The sequence below is a fragment of the Saccopteryx bilineata genome, chromosome 7, assembly GCF_036850765.1.
Source record: "Saccopteryx bilineata isolate mSacBil1 chromosome 7, mSacBil1_pri_phased_curated, whole genome shotgun sequence".
Classification (NCBI taxonomy): domain Eukaryota; kingdom Metazoa; phylum Chordata; class Mammalia; order Chiroptera; family Emballonuridae; genus Saccopteryx; species Saccopteryx bilineata.
This window is the reverse complement of record NC_089496.1, coordinates 10,779,858-10,800,739: the sequence shown is the minus strand read 5'-3', so window position 1 is coordinate 10,800,739 and position 20,882 is coordinate 10,779,858. Positions and strand designations below refer to the sequence as shown.

Genomic DNA, 20,882 nt, shown 5'->3' with positions numbered 1-20,882 from the left:
ATACATCCCAGATATATATTTAGCTACAAAAATACTTCATATTTTATTTCCCAGCCCCCCCAAAATCAGATACTTTATGCGGTTTAATCAGAATGCCAGGTACAACAGGTCCTCAAAAAACATCATACTGTTTAATGTTGTTTTGTTTTAAAGTTAATGAATGCTGTAGGAACTTTTCCTTATATCAATTAGTCCATGGTAAAATTGGTTTGTTTCAATATATGTTATTTAGCTTAAAGTCTCAGAATCTATTAACAATATTTAGTGAGGACTTACTGTACAACATAAAACACAACAATATATTAGAAAAAAATGCCCAATAACAAGAATACACTTTTGTTTCACTAATAATAAAAAAATAGTGATAAGAGTAAGCTCTCCTAAGTGTTTCACATTGACATTAACAAAATAAAATGAAGCTCTGTTGGATTCATTACTTTGTACAATTTCAAACAGTAAGACATAAATCAATAAACTTCTTTTTTCTTGCTTGCTTGATCTTATTTAGGAAGGTTTTTCTACTACCAGTTTTGTTCAAGGGAGTAAGGCCAGGTTCCCAGTGTGCAAAGACAGCCTGACTCTGGACAGGCTCAGTCAGAAACTAAACTTGGTGCTGCCCAATAATAATAAATATAGAATGCCAGTGTAGATAGAGAAACCTGTATAATGCTAAAGCAAAGGGTCTTCCTGGAACACAGAATTATTTTCTCTTATAACAAAGCTAGTCTCTTATAAATCAGTGACACTTTTTAAATTTGAAACTGTTAATAAGTAAAAAGCAAATGCTTAAAAGATATAAAATAGGCCCTGGCCGGTTGGCTTAGCGGTAGAGCGTCGGCCTGGCATGCGGGGGACCGGATTCGATTTCCGGCCAGGGCGCATAGGAGAAGCGCCCATTTGCTTCTCCACCCCTCCCTCCTTCCTCTCTGTCTCTCGGTTCCCCTCCCACGGCCAAGGCTCCATTGGAGCAAAGATGGCCGGGGCGCTGGGGATGGCTCCTTGGCCTCTGCCCCAGGTGCTAGAGTGGCTCTGGTTGCGGCAGAGCATAACCCCCTGGTGGGCAGAGCATCGCCCCTGGTGGGCGTGCCGGGTGGATCTTGGTCGGGCGCATGCGGGAGTCTGTCTTACTGTCTCTCCCCGTTTCTAGCTTCAGAAAAATACAAAAAAAAAAAAAGATATAAAATAGAGAAGAAGAAAAAGGTGAATAAATTATAAAAGATGTGTTACATTGTTACCAAACAAATGATTTGGTCCTAATTGTAATCTCCCCCAACTTTATATAATGCTCTTGGAAACAAATGTAACACAAAGATAAATATATGTATTTGCACATTTTTGTAAATGGCTTTAGAGATGTTTTGAAAATGTTGTACACATGACCAACAAGAAACTATCCTTATTATTTTAAATAGATTATCATATTAATCTTCAATAACACCAGGAATTAGACATTAATATCTGTTTTAGAGAAGAGAACAGATACTTAGAAAAAGTAAGTTGCCCAAGATCCCAACTCATATCTTTCTGACTTCAAAATTCTTTTAATTTCAAAGCATTAACTGTAATATAATATACCTCATAAATTTTACCCCATTAGAAATAATTCCCAGAAGTAATATCAAATCTCTGCTATATGTACTAAGCGTGGAGAATAAGTTAAGTATGGATATAATCTAAGAACTGTTTTTGTGAGGAGAAGAGCCTTTTAAGAAAAAAATAGAAAAGTTATTTAAACATATTTAGATATATAGCATATACATTATGTAGTTGATACTATTCCTTTTGATATCTATTTTGGATGAGGCTATCACTGAAGATGAAAAAGAGGAAGAAGATATATTTTTAGTCATTCAATCAACCAATCCTGGAGTCTGCTCTATCTTTAGACTTTCTGTTGGGGAAAATCATAAATATGCTATGGTCTATAACTGCTTGATTTGGATTTCAGTAACTTGAGCTGGAAAACATCAAACTAATGCACACTGATTGATACAGATAGGTGCAGAGAGGGCAACATCAGTGTAGAGGTTCAGGTAACCTTAAAAAAATTTTTTTAATTCTTAATTAAATTTATTGGAGTGACACCAGTTAACATAATTATATAGGTTTCAGAGAAATTTTCATTTTGCATATTGATTTAACAATAGGTTTTCAATCCCAACAAAACCATGCTTAATGCACTGGGAATTCCAATAAGAAATATTGCTTTTTCTCAAAAAGATGTTGGTCTTTACCTATTAAAGATATTTGGAAAAATCACCAAAAGTTAGAAGTCACCTAATCCAGTGATCTGCTTTGCCACTCAAGGAATCTGAGGTCACACAGCTGGTGGCCATGTGCAGTAGAAATTCAAACTATCATCTCCAAGAACAGTATTAAAGTGGTAGAATCTCATAACTTAGAATTATTTGGAAGAAAAATTTTAAAATAATGTTCTAATGTCTGAGTTGGAACAGGCAAAATTTTATTCCACATGCCATATATATATATATATATATATATATGTAAAGATAATAATATTAAACTTGAATATTTATTTCCATTCATGCCTTCTAGAACTCTTGATTTTTTAAGCCTCCAAAAATAAAGCAATATTTGCAACTAGATGTGCTATCATGACTAAGTACTGGCCAATAGGATATTAAACTGATAAGAAAAGATACTACACTCAATCTTAGCCAAAAGGCTGAGAAGCGATCGCCAACAATATATAAACGTAAGTCTTGTGCTCTTTTATCTAGAACTCTGTGCTAAATACCACCATATGTGTTCCCTCCTTTCTCTCATCTCTCTTGCTGTTTCAAATGTCCTTGAAACACTTGGACTAGAACAACTCATGGGAATAAGAAAACCAAGAATTGGAAGGATTCTGGGTTCTAGATAACTAGTAAACTGCCACACCAGTCCTGCATGCCTGCATGCAAGATAAATCAACATTTTAAAGGCAGTATTTTGGGGTACTCCCAGGAAAATAGAACACTAATGTCCTAAAGTTGAAATATATGTATATAATACATATACATACATACATATATATTTGTTTACTCAGAATGGTACTATAAAAAATATATTTTTATACATGTTTTCATTATCTGAGTCTATTTTTGTAGTCTGTTTTGTAACTTGAAATTACCTAATAGCATTTGTTATGATCCTGTGAAATCTGCTTGAGAATATGTTGATAAATTATACAAAAAGACATTAAGAAGAGAGTGAGAGACAGAATGAATGAGAATACCAGAACCCTTGGATAAAGACTCCCATAGTAACTCTCTGCATTGTACAGCATTGTACAGATTATTTAACAACAAAAAGTTGTACCAGGAAAACTCAGTGTTTGAACTTGAATGAAGGGCATTGTATTATTAAGAAAGAATCAAAGAACCACAGAAATGATTGTTCAGTCTATTGGATTTAATAAAATCTAATTGAATGTTCTTCAAAATCATTATGCACCTCGGACATGACCCCAAACCTAGAGAGTGTTCATGGACTCATAAGAAACAATATTCTAAACAAAAAATTTGTTTGTTTGTTTATTTATTTATTTTAATAAAGCTGTCTGTCTGTTACACTCCTCTTAGCTATCCTCTAAACTCTCACAATCACAGAATTCCAATATGAAAATTATTAAATAAAATTATTATTCTAACAATTTAGTTCATTGAACAGCTTCCAAAGATAAATGCATAGATTGTTAGATCAAAAACTCATACTGTAAACTAAACCAAACTTTTCTTCCTATTTTCTTCCCACCTCTTCCTTTCCTTTTCTGTTTCACCTTCATTCTCCTCCTTGGTATATTCATCAAAGAAATCTCAGAGCCTCATCAAGGTTTGCTACTGTAATATACAAACTATAAGCTAAAGCAAAGATAAAAATAATTTTCTATCACTCAGGTAGAAATTATGAAACTAGAAAGGTTCTTATTTTCTACTACTTCCAACCATCTTCTCTCTTGATATATTAAATGAAAAATGTGTACCATTTTAGAAAAATTATTGCATATATAACTAAGATCTTCCAAGCAACATTGGGCATTTATATTCCATCTCCATAATTTGTCAAACTAAACAGAAATGCAGTGTCAAAGCTGATCTTTCACACTTTAGTTTTGAAGCCAATTCCCCTTAGAATTTACTTTGGAAAGAAATTATGACTGAACTACAAATCCATACATCGGGGGAAATCTCAGTCTATGTTAATATCTTAAGTGGAAAAGCAATAAATCTATTCTCTTCTATTTTGGTTAAAACTGCCTTCCCAACTTCTTCACTATTTAAATTACATATATTTGTTCTTAGATATTAGGAACAAAATTAAACCACTTCAATCTGAATGCCTGAATGGCTCTGTAGTTAGTTTCAATACTATAAAAGAGAAAAATAAATTATTTATTCCCACCAAACTTCACTATTTGCTCATTGCAAGACTTTATAAAAGAAATACATAAAAATATAATATTGCTATGGTTTTCCATCTGATTCATTGCACACAATCTAGAATCTAAATTGGCAGTTAACTTCTCATTAGATAAATATTTACTGAAACTGAATACCTACTCTGTGAAGGCAGTTAAGAAAGGGACTAAGAAAGATGGTTAAGCTTTAATTCCCAAATTTAAGAATTCTATAAAACAGCAGCTAAGAGAACATGCATATAAATAAAATTTTGCAAAGTGGCTCACCCTAATACTGATGCAAATAAGAGTGGAGATAATACTTTTAATCAGAGCAATCAAGGTACCATATGAGACAAAGGTGGCATTACAGGCAAGCAGGAGTTCAGCAAGCAAAGGAGAAAGGACAATATTCTTGGCTGAGGAAGGGATAAAAGAGTGGAGATTAAAATTGAACTAATTCAGCACGCCTGATGCAATGTGTACATAAAATAATGTTTTCAAATACTTGTGGAAAGTTGTTAGGTTTTATTGTGAGGAGTTCTGAATGTCAGGGTTAGCAATTAGAGGTTATTCAGTAAGCATGAGAAAGAGTAGAAAGAGGAGTATGATGCTGAGGACTGTTTTAGGCAGATTAATTTGATAGTCACTTGCTGGATGGATTGGGAAGAGGCAAGATTGTCAATAGGAAACCAGATTAGAAGCTATAGTGCTACAGACATGGATGGATTTCATAATTTCCACTTCAGTTGAACTAGAGATCTAAGGCATCATTAGAAGAAACTAGGGAATCAGGAGGCACACTTTACTAAAATGGCAACTAATTGACTTTTAGATTTCTAAAGAAAGAAGCAGAATGTACATGTGGAAATGTGCAGAGAGCACTTGGAAAACATAGGACTGGTTCCAATCCAAGAGGTCTGGATGAAAACATTGCAGTTGTCAGACTGGAAATCAGGTCTGAACATATATCTGTATAAATTCACTGAAAAACAATAGGCAGACAAAACTAGCTTTATAATTCATAAAGAAATATTTTATTCAGGGGAAAATATAATAATTTGGATATTTATTGAAATGGATATAATACTCCTATAAAGTGCAATACTACTTCTGTAAACCATTCCAGCTTGAAACCATTCTACTTTAAATATATTACAGTACCCTAATCAATGATTGTACTCTTCATGAACACTGATGAGAATTACAATCATGCTATAGTGGTGTTTATTAGGTAGAATCAAATGATTTAGAATGTCATTATTTTTTAACAGATTATAAATAGACAAGGTAATAAGTACCTAGATTTATCTCTGAATGTAAAATTTTTAAATACAAAATTATTATAATCATCATCATCTTCATGTTTCTTGTTGATCCAAGAACAATCAGGAAAATCTTCAAAAGTTGGATGCTAAACAAAATAAAAATACAACTCAAAAAATAAACTGTGCTGCATCTCTTTATTGGATTATATTGGATGACAGATGAGCTGAGTAATATCTCACTGAAAATGTGTAATTGTCATTGCTCTTACTTGCCCAAGGTGTGTCCTTTAGAAAGCTTACTTGTAAGAGCACAAAAACACCCAGTTTTCTATAATTTCCAATAGTTAAATATTTAGATAGCATTTTAGATATATTTCATATTAAGCCTTTACAAACATGCCTTGTCTATCAATTATAAAAGTAATAAAAGTAGACTGTGTAATTATGTGAGATATGATCTATTTATAAGTTCAACATATTTCATAGTCTGTGTAAATATCCCCCAAACCAAATACACCTCTTTAATGCTTCATAAATTAAGGATCTACTTTTCTATTCACAAAAGTGCTTTCTCACTTTTCAGGAAAAAAAGTTATTTAACAGAATAGAAGCTTTCAGTCATTTTCTTCACTCTGTTTGAATGAAATCAAATTGTCTCAATATATAATAAATCTTAAAGATAAACATTGTATAGTACTATGAGCCTTACTGACAAATTAATACATTTTTAAGGTGTTTTGATTTTTCTGTATTTCATAGCAAAAAACTACAATATTTCTGAAAAAAATATTTTTTCTCTACCTTTAATAGAATTTTGAGTTGTTTTGAGGGAAAAGTTAGCAAAAAGACAAAATAAAAGTTAGAAAGCCTCTTTGTATAAGTTTATCAAAGAATCTTATATTTTCCACATATATTATAATTGATTTTTCCCTAATAATAGTATTAGTAAATAATTTCATTTAATACAGAGGCAAAAATCTACCAAATAAATAAGAAGAGTCAGTACTTGGCCTTAAAGTTTACTTTCAAGTTAATAATTGGGGGTATTTTTGTTTGTTTTTTGAAGTAGGGATTATAACTTAAAACAAAAAATGCCATTTATTTTTAAAAGCTTTTAAAAAAAAGGTGTTAGCCAATAAAACAAAGTTTCCATCAATGAACACTATTCAGAAAGTTAGAAAATGTCTTATTTTGAAGCTAAATGATTCAAAATGGAAGAGAATATTTTTCTAAAGAAAACTATAAATAAAGTATGATATTTATTGCAAAGAATCCATGTGTACTTGGCATAAATTCTCATTTTTTAAATAGAAAATATTCTATTTAAAATCTTTAAATGATTGCCTGACCTGTGGTGATACAGTACATAGAGTGCCAACCTGGAACACTGAGGCTGCCAGTTCAAAACCCTGGGCTTGTCTGGTCAAGGCACATATGACAAACAAGCAATGAACAATAAAGCGAAGCAACTATGAATTCATAACTCTTGCTCTGCCTCCACTTTGTAAAATAAATAAATAAAATCTTTAAAAAATGTTTAAACGAGCATCAATAACTCCGTCTCTTGCACTTAGTCGTTCCTTTACTTCATCTTGATAAAATAAGAGCTTATAGAAATTTTTAGTTAACCTTGGCAGTTCAGACTACATGAAAACAAATGACACAAAGTCAGCATCTAATTTGATGCCTTTATTGACCTTATTCTCTCCTCATACTGAATCCTTGAGTTTATTAGAATGAGTTAAGTTCTTAGAGGTTCTTATCATATCCTTCGAGTCCTTAGGTAAAGGCATAATGTTACCAAAGAAACATGAGGAAAATACACTGCTCACAAAAATTAGGAGATATTTCAAAATGAATATGAAGCAATAAAAAAGAAACATTTGATTTTTATTTTATTAAACAAGAATATCAGAAAAGCAAACAAGTCAAAGAAAGTTATTTGATTATGCAAATGAGATACCAAACCAACTTTTATTTTATTGGTGAAAATGCACCATACAAAAGGCTAAAAGTACTAGAGTACTGCACATTCCTTGATCCCTAATTTTTGTGATCAGTGTAGCAACCTATATGAACGAGTTTCTTGACTGCTACTCAATTGTCAGTTCCACAATCTCAACATATACAACTATCTGTGGGCTCCAGGCATGGGTTATAAAAAAAATACCTAACCGTCTCTAAAATCAAACTACAAGTACTATTGATTTTATTTTATTTTTATTTATATCTTTATTTTTACGGAGACAGAGAGAGAGTCAGAGAGAGGGATAGATAGGGACAGACAGGAACGGAGAGAGATGAGAGGCATCAGTCATTAGTTTTTCGTTGTGACACCTTAGTTGTTGATTGATTGCTTTCTCATATGAGCCTTGATCAGGGGTAGGGGGTACAGCAGACTGAGTAACCCCTTGCTCAAGCCAGTGATCTTGGGTCCAAGCTGGTGAGCTTTGCTCATACCAGAAGAGCCTCTGCTCAAGCTGGTGACCTCAGGGTCTCAAACCTGGGTTCTCCGCATCCCAGTCCAACACTCTATCCACTGTGCCACCACCTGGTCAGGCTACAAATACTGTTTATATGGTGTGTAGTAACACATATATGCTTATAATCTCTACTTTTCCATATATTACATATGCAAGGATATCACAGAACTCAACAAATACAACTGTATCTCCCCTCTAGCTCTAACAGAAAAGGCCAATGGTTTAATATATCAGTGGCACCAAAACTATCTTCCATGCAATGTCAGAATATTAAACTTCCCTGCACACACTTGGGTTTATCTCTGCAATACCAAAGAATACCAAAATCAATATTAAAGTGCTAACTCTAAATATTAATAAATGATTTCTGTAGTTAAAGACTGATAAGCCTGAATGTTAGCTGGAGGGAATAGCTTTTCTTTTGCCAAACTTCACTCAGGCTGGAAATAATCATAATAATTGGAACCAGCAGAAGTAAATAGCTGATGCTGCTGGCAAGATGAAATAAATCTGCAACTCAAGGAATACTAAATACAAGCTCCACATAAGCATACCAGAATGAAACACCTGAAATAAGACAGTTCTTTGGAGCCAAATCCCCAACTGTACATTTTACAAGTAGATATATTTTAGAAATGCAATATTTATAATGTATCTGGATGCCACTGAGTGTAGTAAACAAGTAGCAGATTTATGTCTACTGTAGCAGTAAGACTAACAATTTCTTAGGGAGAAGAAAAAATACAAACTATTTGATTTCTGAGTAAATTATTTCCATAAAGTGATAATGTAATAAACTTTCAAGTTCACAATATAATGTTTGTTTAAAAATTCAGAAAGCAGGCCCTGGCCGGTTGGCTCAGCGGTAGAGCGTCGGCCTAGCGTGCGGAGGACCCGGGTTCGATTCCCGGCCAGGGCACACAGGAGAAGCGCCCATTTGCTTCTCCACCCCTCCACCGCGTTTTCCTCTCTGTCTCTCCCTTCCCCTCCCGCAGCCAAGGCTCCATTGGAGCAAAGATGGCCCGGGCGCTGGGGATGGCTCCTTGGCCTCTGCCTCAGGCGCTAGAGTGGCTCTGGTCGCAACATGGCGACGCCCAGGATGGGCAGAGCATCACCCCCTGGTGGGCAGAGCATCGCCCCTGGTGGGCGTGCCGGGTGGATCCCGGTCGGGCGCATGCAGGAGTCTGTCTATCTCTCCCTGTTTCCAGCTTCAGAAAAATGCAAAAAAAAAAAAAAAATTCAGAAAGCAAAAAAAAAATTTCAGAAAGCATAAAAACACTGTTAGAAGAATTTTAATTCTTTCTCATTTGTAGAATTTGATTCTCTTTGTCTATTAACACAGTTTTACTGTAGTATTTATATGGTTGCCAATGGTGTATGCTATACAATATTGAGGTAGCAGAATAAGAACTATTATAACACTTCTAAGATTCTATGATTTCAATCAATTCTCGGCCATTTGGCTAAGATCAAGTTAAGATGCTTATAATTTCAGCCTGAAAATCAGCAATTATTTTGAAGCAACTAAATCATTCTAAGATGGGAAGAAAGGAAAGAAATGAATGCTATTTATATCAGAAAGTTTGAAACTTTAGCTAAGGAAACAACAAGAAAAGTAACACATTTGGGTGCTTTGCAGTTTGGGACCTATTTAGGGAACTGGTTTCTTAATCTTGAAGACTCTGTCTTATTCTGCTTTAGCAATATAGCAAAGTGGGTAAGAATATGGGCTTTAAGTCAAGCAGCCACTTAACAGTGAGTGACCTTGGACAACATAAGTGACCTTGGAAAAGTAATGCAACTCTTTATACTTTAGTTGCTCATGTTTAACAGGGATAATAAATATCACTTTCCTCGTAGAACTAATCTGAACCTTAAATGAATGTAATTAAATGTGAAGTGGGACTCTTCTTATTTTTCTGGAATGTAGCTAAGGCTTTAAAACTTAAGACAATGGAAAATAAGCAAGTTATTATATATTCATGGCAAAATTAGTCCAGAGATAACCACTCCCAATAGCCTAGATGAGAAGACTAAATATTTGAAAAAAGATAATGTGAAAACAGCTTTCTTGAAATGATCCTGCTTAAGAGAGCTGCCTGCTGGACCAAGAGGATAGCAAAAGAAACACCCTGACGGTGTAATGCAGTGGGCAGGAGCTGACAGCCGAACTACAAGAGGTGAGGTTCACAGCCCACGGCCTCTGTCCCGACATGCAGCAGTAGACACAGTGGGGCATGCAGAGGTGATGAGGAAGGTAGAGTATCATTGAAGAACACATGTGATCCATAACAGAAAGCCAGCATCTGGACTCCTGACATAACAGAGGACACAGGGGGGCAGATTTAAAAGAACTGAATTAATAAACCTTTGTTCCTTTCTTTTTGTTCTTTCTCCTTCCTTGCCTGGACCTCTGAGGAGGCAGAAATAGGTGTGTGTGTGTGTGGGGGGGGGGGGTGATGGTAGAGCAAACAGAGTATCAGACCACACTAAACTCTCACATTACTGAGTTCCTGATAGAGACGGAGTTCAAGAGCAAAAATATACAAATGGAACTACATCAAATTAAAAAGCTTTTGAGTTATTTTTCTTCACTTAATCCCTTCATTTATTTCATGCAATACCCCTAACCCCCATCCCCTCTGACAACCATAAGTCTGTTTCTCTTATCTATGAGTCTGTTTCTATTTTTTGCATAGACAGCAGTGTGGAGATTGTAGGAGGCAAAGGGGGTTGAGGAGAGATGGAGCGGATAGAGGGGGAATAGATGGTGATGGAGGCAGACTCGACTTGAGGCTGTGAACGCACAACACAGTATACAAATGATGTATTTTGCACGTGAAACCCATATAATTTTATTAATCAATATCACCCTAATAAATTCAATAAAAATTTTAAAAAATAAAAAGCTTTGAACAGCAAATGGATCAATCAACAAAACAAAATTAATAAAAGAAAGTACTCATAAAACTCAATATTTTTAAAAATTTAATTAAAAATGGACAGAGGGGCTGAACAGACATTTCTCTGAAGAAGACATACATATGGCCAACAAACACGAAAACATGCTCAACAACACTAATTTCTGCTATGTCAGAAAACTACAAATAAAAACCACAATGAGATGTCATCTCACACCTCCTAGAACAGCTATTATAAAAAGACAATAAGCCTGACCAGGCAGTGGTGCAGTGGATAGAGCATCAGACTGGGATGCGGAAGGACCCAGGTTCGAGACCCTGAGGTCGCCAACTTGAGCGCGGGCTCATTTGGTTTGAGCAAAGCTCACCAGCTTGGACCCAAGGTCACTGGCTCAAGCAAGGGGTTACTCGGTCTGCTGAAGGCCCACGGTCAAGGCACATATGAGAAAGCAATCAATGAACAACTAAGGTGTTGCAACAAAAAACTGATGATTGATGCTTCTCATCTCTCTCCGTTCCTGTCTGTCTATCCCTATCTATCCCTCTCTCTGTCTCTCTCTCTGTCTCTGTAAAAGAAAAAAAAAGACAATAAATAAGACTGAGGATGTGAAAGGGAAGTCTCCTACTTTCCTAGTGGGAGTGTAAACTAGTGCAGGCATTGTGGAAAATAGTATGGGGATTCCTCAAAAGAATAAAAATAGAAGTACAATATGACCAAGAATTCTACTATGGGATATTTATCAGAAGGAAACAAAACATTAATTTGAAAAGATATATACACTCCTACAATAGCGAAGATATGAAAGCAATACAGGTGCCCAACATTAGGTGAATGGATAAAAAACATGTGGGAGTATATATAAAAATGGAATATTAATCATAAAACAGAATAAAATCTTGTCATCTGCGATAACATAGATGGCCCTAGAAAATAATATGCTGATTAAAATAAGTCAGAGAGAGAAAAACAAATGTCATATTTTACTTACATGTGGAATTTTAAAAACAAAAAAACAAATAAACAGAGATAGGGAAAACAAACTGATGGTTGTTAGGGCAGAGGTAGGAGGAATGGTTATAAAAGGTGAGGGTATTTAGCCTGACCAGTGGAGGCGCAGTGAATACAGCATTGACATGGGACCATGAGGTCCCAGGTTCAAAACCCCGAGGTCACCAGCTTGAGCACACTCACCAGCTTGAGCTCAGGGTCTCTGGCTTGAGTGTGGGATTATCAACATGATCCCATGCTTCCTAGTTTGAGCCCAAAGAGACTGGCTTAAAGCCCAAGATTGCTGGCTTGAGCCCAAAGGTCACTGGTTTGCACAAGGGGCCACTGGCTCGGAGCCCCCCAATCAAGGCACATATGAGAAGCAATAAATGAACAACTAAGGCGCCACAACTACAAGTTAATACTTGTTATCTCTCTCCCTCCCTGTGTGTCTGTCCACCTCTCTCACTCTCTACTTCTTTCAAAAAAAAAAAAAAATAGGTGAGAGGCACAAACTTTCATTTATAAAATAAGTCAAAGGGATGTAATGTACAACAATAATATTATAACTGTACAGTGACAGGTGTTTATTAGAAGTGACCACTTTGTAACATATACAGGGTGGGTAAAGTAGTTTCACAGTTGCATTATTTTCCATACAAACAACTGTACACCTACCTTGTGCACCACCCTATTTAAACGTAGAACCACTATATAGTATCATACTTCTGAAATTAACATAACTTATGTCAATGACAATGAAAAAATTTATTGATTGATTAATTAAAAACATAGGAGACCTTTAAATTGAATGCAAGTTTAAAGTTTATATTTCAATCAGACTACATTCTTTCATACTCCAAAATGAGGCTATTCTGAGACATGAAAGTGAAAAACAGCTATAAGGTGGAGCCGTGCAGTGTGTGAAAAGGCAGGGGTAAGTGAGAGAAAATAAACCTGACCCTTGTACAACACTAGGTTCAGCGATACTTATCCCCCTGCACACTCAGAAACCTGCAGGTAGCTTCTGACTCCCCCAAAACTTAACTACTAGTAGCCTAATATTGACCAGAGCCTTATCAATAACCTAAAAAGTCAATTAATACATATTTTATATATTATATACTATGATATTACAATGAAGTGGGCTGAGAAATAGAAACTTATTTAAAAAATCGTAAGGAAAAAATACGCTCACAGTATTTATTGAAAAAAGTTCTCATGTAAGTGTACCCCCGTGAAGTTTAATTCTATGTTGTTCGAGAGTCAACTAATTCTTTCCTGTCTGTACCCTTTGAGCCTCGCCTTTTTGAAAAATTGGTCACATGAGATACTACCTATGACCAGATTATACTAAGTGATCAATCTAAGTAATAATGATGATTATTACTCTACATATTTTTTATTAAATGCACCTAAATAAATTCACCAATCCTTATATTACAGGGCTAAGTTAGACATAAATTTTCAAGTTCAACAGTCATAACTTCAGAGATTGCCATATTAATATTTAAATTTTATTAATTTTTTAATATTTAAAATTTAAAGAGTAAGAAAATTAGTTTATTTACCTACCGACCAAATAAATCAAAATATCAAGTGGAACATAAAAAATGAAAAAGTTTATATATTCAACATAAAATGTGTACTGTGATTTCCTTGGTTGAATGAACTCTTATTTCTGATTACTCAGACAATTTAAACATGTTTTCTAAAGTATGGCTCATGAAGACCATTTTATCACTAACTTACTATAAACTATTTAATCTATCAATTCTACATTTTCCTTAGTTCTCAAATAGAGTGATTTTCTCTTCTCAAAGACCTGAAACAATTCTCTTTCTAAATAAAATCTCCCTTTTGGAGCAAAAGAGCCATTTTAATTCTCCCCAAAAAAGAAACTCTTATTCTAACTAAACTTCTAAGCTGCATTTTGACACTGGAGGTCTGTAGTAATGTCATTCTGCTTCAGTCATTAGCAGCTAAAGTCTCTTAGATGTTGATGAATAATCGATTCAGTAACCTGGCTTTTTACCAGTCTTATATTGTTTTGAATCAGGTAGGCATGGGTAACTCACTGCTAAACTATTTAACATACTACTTAAATTCCACACAGCTGTAAATATAAATAAATTATTTCAAAGATTTAAAAATATTTTAAGGGTATAACTAGAAGCTAAAATGGCTATACTAATAATGTTTGTTAATTATGGCCAGAGGTTGTTAATGTGTGTTGGCTAATTTATACAGTAACTTGATGAGTCCATAGGGTTCCCATATATCTGGTCAAATGTTATTCTGGCTGTCTCTGTGAAGGTATTTTTGGATTGATTAACATTTGCATTGAACCTGACCAGGGAGTGGCACAGTGGAGAGAGCTTTGGACTAGGATGCTGAGGACCCAGGTTTGAAACTCCGAGGTTCCCGGCTTCAGCGCAGGCTAATCTCGATTGAGCGCAGTTTCACCAGCTTGAGTGCGGGGTCGCTGGCTTGAGTGTGGGATCATAGACACGACCCCATAGTGGCTGACTTGAGCCCAAGGTTGCTGGTTTGAGTTGAGCAAGGGGTCACTTGCTCTGCTGAAGCCCAGTCAAGGCATATATGAGAAAGCAGTCAATGAACAACTAAGGTGCTACAATAAAGAACTGATGCTTCTTGTCTCTCTCCCTTGCTGTCTGTCTGTCCCTATCTGTCCCTCTCTCTGTCTCTCTCTTCATTTCTGTAACAAAATAATAATAATATTTACATCAACAGACTGAGTAAAGCAGAATGCCTTGCTTAATGTAGGTGGGCCCTGACCAATCAGTTGAAGATCTGAACAGAACAAAAATGCTGATGCGGATCCAAGAAAGGGAGAATTCTTCCTGCCTGTCTTTGAATTGGGATACCAGTTTTGTCCTCAGAATAAAAAACTGAAACATTGACTCTTCTTGAGCCTGAGGACAGGTGGCCTTTTGAATGGAACTATACACCACTGGCTCTCCTGAGTCTCCAGTTTGCTGTCTTACTCTGCATATCTTTGCACTTGTCAGGCTCCATAAATATGGGAGTCAATACCTTATAGTCAGTCTCTCTCTTTCTCTCTCTCTCTTTCTCTCTCATCTCACACACCTTGACTAACACAATGTGTTTCAAATAAATCAAGTATTTCAGGGAAAGATGAGCTTTATCATTTATTCATTCAATCAACTAATGTTTTCTAAACATTCTACATATTTCCAGGCATCATTACAGGTACTGTGGAAATATGTACAATTTAGATGCTCTCCCTATCCTTGCTGAATTCCAGGTCTAATGCAAGTGACACATTTGGTAACTTTATTGGCAAGCCATTCTTATAACAAATGAAAATGAGCAATTATTTTGTTGTGATATTAAGAAAGAAGAGAATCTGAATCTAATACTTACATATCAATTTTGATAAAATATTGGAATGTTTGTGCTATTCTTTTAATTTCTAACAAATTTATATAACAATTACACAATTCAACATATTCCATACTTTATTTCTGGGGCCTTGATCTAGAGAAGCTCCCTACAAGAAAGAACTAAATTTCTGAGTGTTCATAAAGATGCTTATTACATCCATTGCCATATGGAAACATTTGAATAATTTTATATGTTTGAGAAAGGTAAATCATTACAAACCTACTTTAAATGAAGAATTTCTAGTAAAACTTAGAGAAGAGTTTGAATTTTCAGGGTTTACTCTAAATAAGTTCATAATACTACAGCAATAGTCAGAGTTTGGCCTCAAAATGGTGCCTCAGAGAATCAAAAAGCGAGGCACTGTTTAGCTTCTGCAACCTCTCAATTAGGACTAACAACACACTGCTGCAGATAAAGGCAGCCTGCTGGAGGCAGAGCTCCAATGTTGATTTGTACGTGACCTGCTAATAACATAGAAACATTATCTTCAGTGCTTAACAGTGGCACACTAACATTAAAAATCCATATATGATAAATATATCCTATGTGATATACATTAAGAAGAACCAGATTTAAGAACATTGATCTGAACACTATTAAAGATGTGTGTTTCCCTCTACCCACTCCACTAAACTGTAAGTACAAAGTAAAAATATAATATATATGCAGGCCTATTAAATATAGGTATTCCTCAGAGTCCCATTCTTGGCTTCTTCTCACTCTCAATGCTCTTCTAAGAAGACCCTAGCTTCTTCAAGGGCTACAACTACCAATGCTAAAACAGTATCACTCAACTCTCCAATCTGCAGCTTCAAAGATTCTGTGAGTTCTAGATGTACATGACCTGTAAACATCAGAACCGTGCCATCTTCCAGTCAACTCAAACATCCTGTATTCCCAGCACTGATTTTTCTTCACTCACTCTGTTATTTAAATAATAGCAATTAAAGCAATATAAAAATCTGATAAAAATAAAATATAAACCATTTTATAACCAAATTTTCTTAACTCACTATCTCTAATTCTAATGCTCAGTCTAATTTATTGCAAGTAAAATATCACTGATAAATATCTCATAAATATAATCATATTACTTATTTGCTAAAAGTTAAAACATACTGAAAGTATTCTATTGCCACTTCTGCAGTTGTCAAAGACAGCAATATTCAATTTCTAAAACAGCCCAAAGCCACTTTCATGTAGATTAAATTTTAATCTCTACTTCATGGCATCTTCTACTCCACACACCCAACCCCGTGTCAGAAACCTCACAGCTATATTTCACTCCTGTCTCCCCTTCAACACTATCTTCCACTGAACTGAAGATAAATTTGTATTTATCTTGTCTCTAAGATCTCTCTCAAGTTCATGTCCTTCCATTCTCACTACTGATAGCAGATCTTAGGACTTGTTCTATTGTTTCCTCCCTCCCTCCCTCCCTTCCTCCCTCTCTCCCTCCCTCCCTCCCTCTTTTTCTCCCTCTCTCCCTCCCTTCTTCCTTCCTTCTTTCTTCCTTTCTTCCTTACTGATTTTAAAGAAACAAAGGGAGAGAGAGAGACAGAAAAAGACAAAAACATTGATCCCTTCCTGTATGTGCCCTGACCTGAGATCGAATCGGCGACCTTCACAATTCAGTATAACGCTCTAACCAACCGAGCTGTCTGGTCAGAGCTAGCTCTCAGGAAAAAATATCAGGAAAAAACCCCAACAATTTTTATCATGATTCCTCCTTTTTCAAACATTTTCACTTGGTTTATCACCTAGAAAATAATGCCTAAATTCTTTAAATTTTTATTTAAGGTTTCTAAGGTTTTCATTTAATCCCTGATATGACTCCAACTTTCCTTTCTGGAAAACATCTTCGGCAACCAGCAGGAGTATTCAGGCATACTTTTCTCCAGCCTCGTTGATTGTACTTAGTCCTCTGCACAGTAGGGTGATTTTCACACTCCCACCTTTGGTCATACTCTTCTCACTGCTTTCCATCCTATTCCTCCTGAACTCCCCCACTCATATCCACCCCATGATTATCCATCTCTAAGTAATGAACTTTCCGACTGAACTACACTAAAAGTTTTAGAAATTTCCACATGAATTATCTTCTTTGATTCTAACAACAACCCTGCAACATATGAGTTGACTAAGGCTCAGATAAATTTAATCCTCCCACAAGGAAGTGATAGCAATGAAATTGGGGCTGGAATCATTAAGTCCTTTTATTCCTGGATCCACGGTTTTTTATATCAGACTCCTCTGCTTCTTCCTTTCCTTGCTATGTGCTCTAAAAGCAGTGTGTTTCTTCCTGCAGCATTCCATTAAAACTAATCATTTTAAGGTTAGATGATTGCCTCTCCTTCCGCTCTGTATTCTTGGAGATTAGGATCTGACCATTATTACTAATTTATTCTCAGGATTTAGCTTTAGAAAAACACAAAACAAATATAGTTAATATATTTAAAGAATAAAATATATTTGTGGCAAAACACAGAAATTCAAGTTCAAGTCTCTTCCATCATAACACACAAAAACACACACACTTACCCCTTAACCATGCATCCCTTAGAGCATGTCCGTTACCCTTTGCTACTAAGCAAGCTTCCTGAAGGAGTAAAATGCAGAAGCTATTTCCATTTTCTTATTTCCTATTTGCTCTTCAATCCATTACATCTGGCTTTTCTGAACTATCCATTCCAATAAAATGGCACCAAAAAATGACGACCTCCATTTTTGCCAAATGTAATGGAAATGTTATAAATGTCATCTTTCTACATTTCTACTATGTTTTGAAGTTCTGACCACTCACTAATGTTCAGACTGCTCTGTTGATAGTCTTAGCATTCTTCCTGGGTTCCCATGACTTTTCCTCAAATGTAGATGCCACAACATTTCTTTGTTCTTTTTGCCTTTACATTTTCTCATCAGATGATCTCATATTCCCTCATCTATACCATCAGCCCTACCACTCTTGTGAATTTGAGACTGGTACATTCAGTTGCCTACCACTTTCATTCTTTCCAGGTAATTCATATTAAATATACCCCAAATGGAATTACCTTCTACCCAAATCTACTCCTTAGTTTTCTTGTCTCTATCTAATCATATGTACTGATAATTTTACCATCTACATATTTCCTGACTCAGTCCCCTCTTGTCCATTAAAACCTCTTCTCTGGATAACTCTGTAGCCCCCTAATTGGTCTTTCTTCCTGTATCTTCCACCTCTTTTAAGTCTCATCGTCTACATGTTTCCCATGAATGTTGCCTCCATTTCGTCTCATTGGGAAAACTTTGGACAAATATGACTTTGTTATTTCTGTTCTTAAAACCATTCAAGGCCCTGGCCGGTTGGCTCAGTGGTGGAGCGTCGGCCTGGCGTGCAGAAGTCCTGGGTTCGAATCCCGGCCAGGGCACACAGGAGAGGCGCCCATCTGCTTCTCCACCCCTCCCCCTCTCCTTCCTCTCTGTCTCTCTCTTCCCCTCCCGCAGCGAGGCTCCATTGGAGCAAAGATGGCCCCGGGCGCTGGGGATGGCTCTGTGGCCTCTGCCCCAGGTGCTAGAGTGGCTCTGGTCGCAACAGAGCGAAGCCCGGGAGGGGCAGAGCATCGCCCCCTGGTGGGCATAGCGTCGTCCCCTGGTGGGCGTGCCGGGTGGATCCCGGTCGGGCGCCTGCAGGAGTCTGTCTGACTGTCTCTCCCCGTTTCCAGCTTCAGAAAAATACAAACAAAACAAAATAAAACAAAACAAAAAAAAGTTCAAACAAGGAGAGGCAAGCTAGCATAGTGATTGAAAGCATTAAGTGGGATTGAATCCTGGCCATGCTAATTATTCTGTGGCTGTGTGCAACTTTCTTAAACTCTCTAGACTTCATTTTCTTATCTGCAAAGTGAGGATAATGATGGTACCTACCTTGTAGAGTAGTATGCAGATTAAATAAATTAACATGTGTCTGAAGTGTTTAGAACACTGCTGACAGGTAGTAAGCACTGCACAAACACACCCTTCAGTTCTATATTATGGCCTGGCTCACATCTAATCATCCAAACTCATTTATTACTACTATTTACAGTAAACTCCAGACTTTAGTACTTGAAAACTCTTTTTTACACTCCTCAAAACTCTCATTATCAATGCCTTCATGTTTTCTCTAGAAGAGCTCTCCTACATTCCTTGCCTGGTCTCTACTCAAGTATTTTCCATGAAATGTTGTTTGAAATGCTAGGAGACCAGCTGCCCTTCCCTAGGCACAAGTCTTTTAAAACATTTATTATATTGAAAAATCATGTTTATAGTAATTACTAGACCAAAGAGAACAGTAATATAGTATATATAATTATAATAATGGCAAACATAGCCTATTCTATACTCTAGGCCCTGAGCTATGCATATTGTAGGTAATATAAGATTTACTCCTCATAATATCTCTATGAAGTAGTTCTATAATGATTCCTATTTTACAAAGTGATGAAATTGCTGTGTAGAGATATAAAATGATTTGTTCAACTGACATCTATTGTAGTATGAGGCAGTGCCTTTACTGGATTCACACTAATCTCCAAAGCTCCATGCTCTTAATCCTTAACCTGAACTGTGAACTCCTAGAGTGGAATCAAGATTTACACTTTCCTATGGTCACTACCTAGCACAGTGTTTGGAATATAAGCACATTAACAATATATACATAAAGAGATTTTGTAACTACTTAAACTAAAATTCATGATGTAGAATAGTAAGAACTCTTAGCCCATATCTCTTCTCCACAATCTTTTGTTTGTTTTTTCAAACTTCTATTCTGATCACCGTGGAAGGTACCTTTAGCATATGAAAGAACCTTCAGCTTAATGATTTTTAACTCAGGTCACTGACATGCTTCAGGATGAACTACTTATGGACATAGATGATATCTTTTTTTTTTTTCTTCATTTTTCTGAAGCTGGAAATGGGGACGCAGTCAGACAGACTCCTGCATGCGCCCAACTGGGATCCATCCGGCATGCCCACCAGGGGGTGATGCTCTGCCTTTCTGGGGCGTTGCTCTGTCGCATCCAGATGATATCTTAATGAAGAGTTATTCACCTTTTTATCACCAGTCCCTACTTTAGTACCTGTTACAGAATAGGTTACCAATAAATATTTGTTGAATAATACATAAATGGCCCTGGCCGGTTGGCTCAGCGGTAGAGCGTGGGCCTGGCGTGCGGGGCACCCGGGTTCGATTCCCGGCCAGGGCACATAGGAGAAGCGCCCATTTGCTTCTCCACCTCCCACCCCCTCCTTCCTCTCTGTCTCTCTCTTCCCCTCCCGCAGCCGAGGCTCCATTGGAGCAAAGATGGCCGGGGCGCTGGGGATGGCTCCTTGGCCTCTGCCCCAGGCGCTAGAGTGGCTCTGGTCGCAGCA

At 36.4% G+C, this 20,882-nt stretch overlaps 1 protein-coding gene and 1 pseudogene across 2 annotated transcripts in view; both read right to left on the bottom strand.

Annotated features, from left to right (window-relative positions):
- MAGI2 (membrane associated guanylate kinase, WW and PDZ domain containing 2) overlaps positions 1-20,882 on the bottom strand; it is a 1,730,241-nt gene that overhangs the window by 1,697,604 nt on the left and 11,755 nt on the right. The gene's annotated exons all lie outside the window — the stretch shown is intronic.
- LOC136311282 (U2 spliceosomal RNA) lies at positions 2,562-2,698 on the bottom strand (annotated as a pseudogene).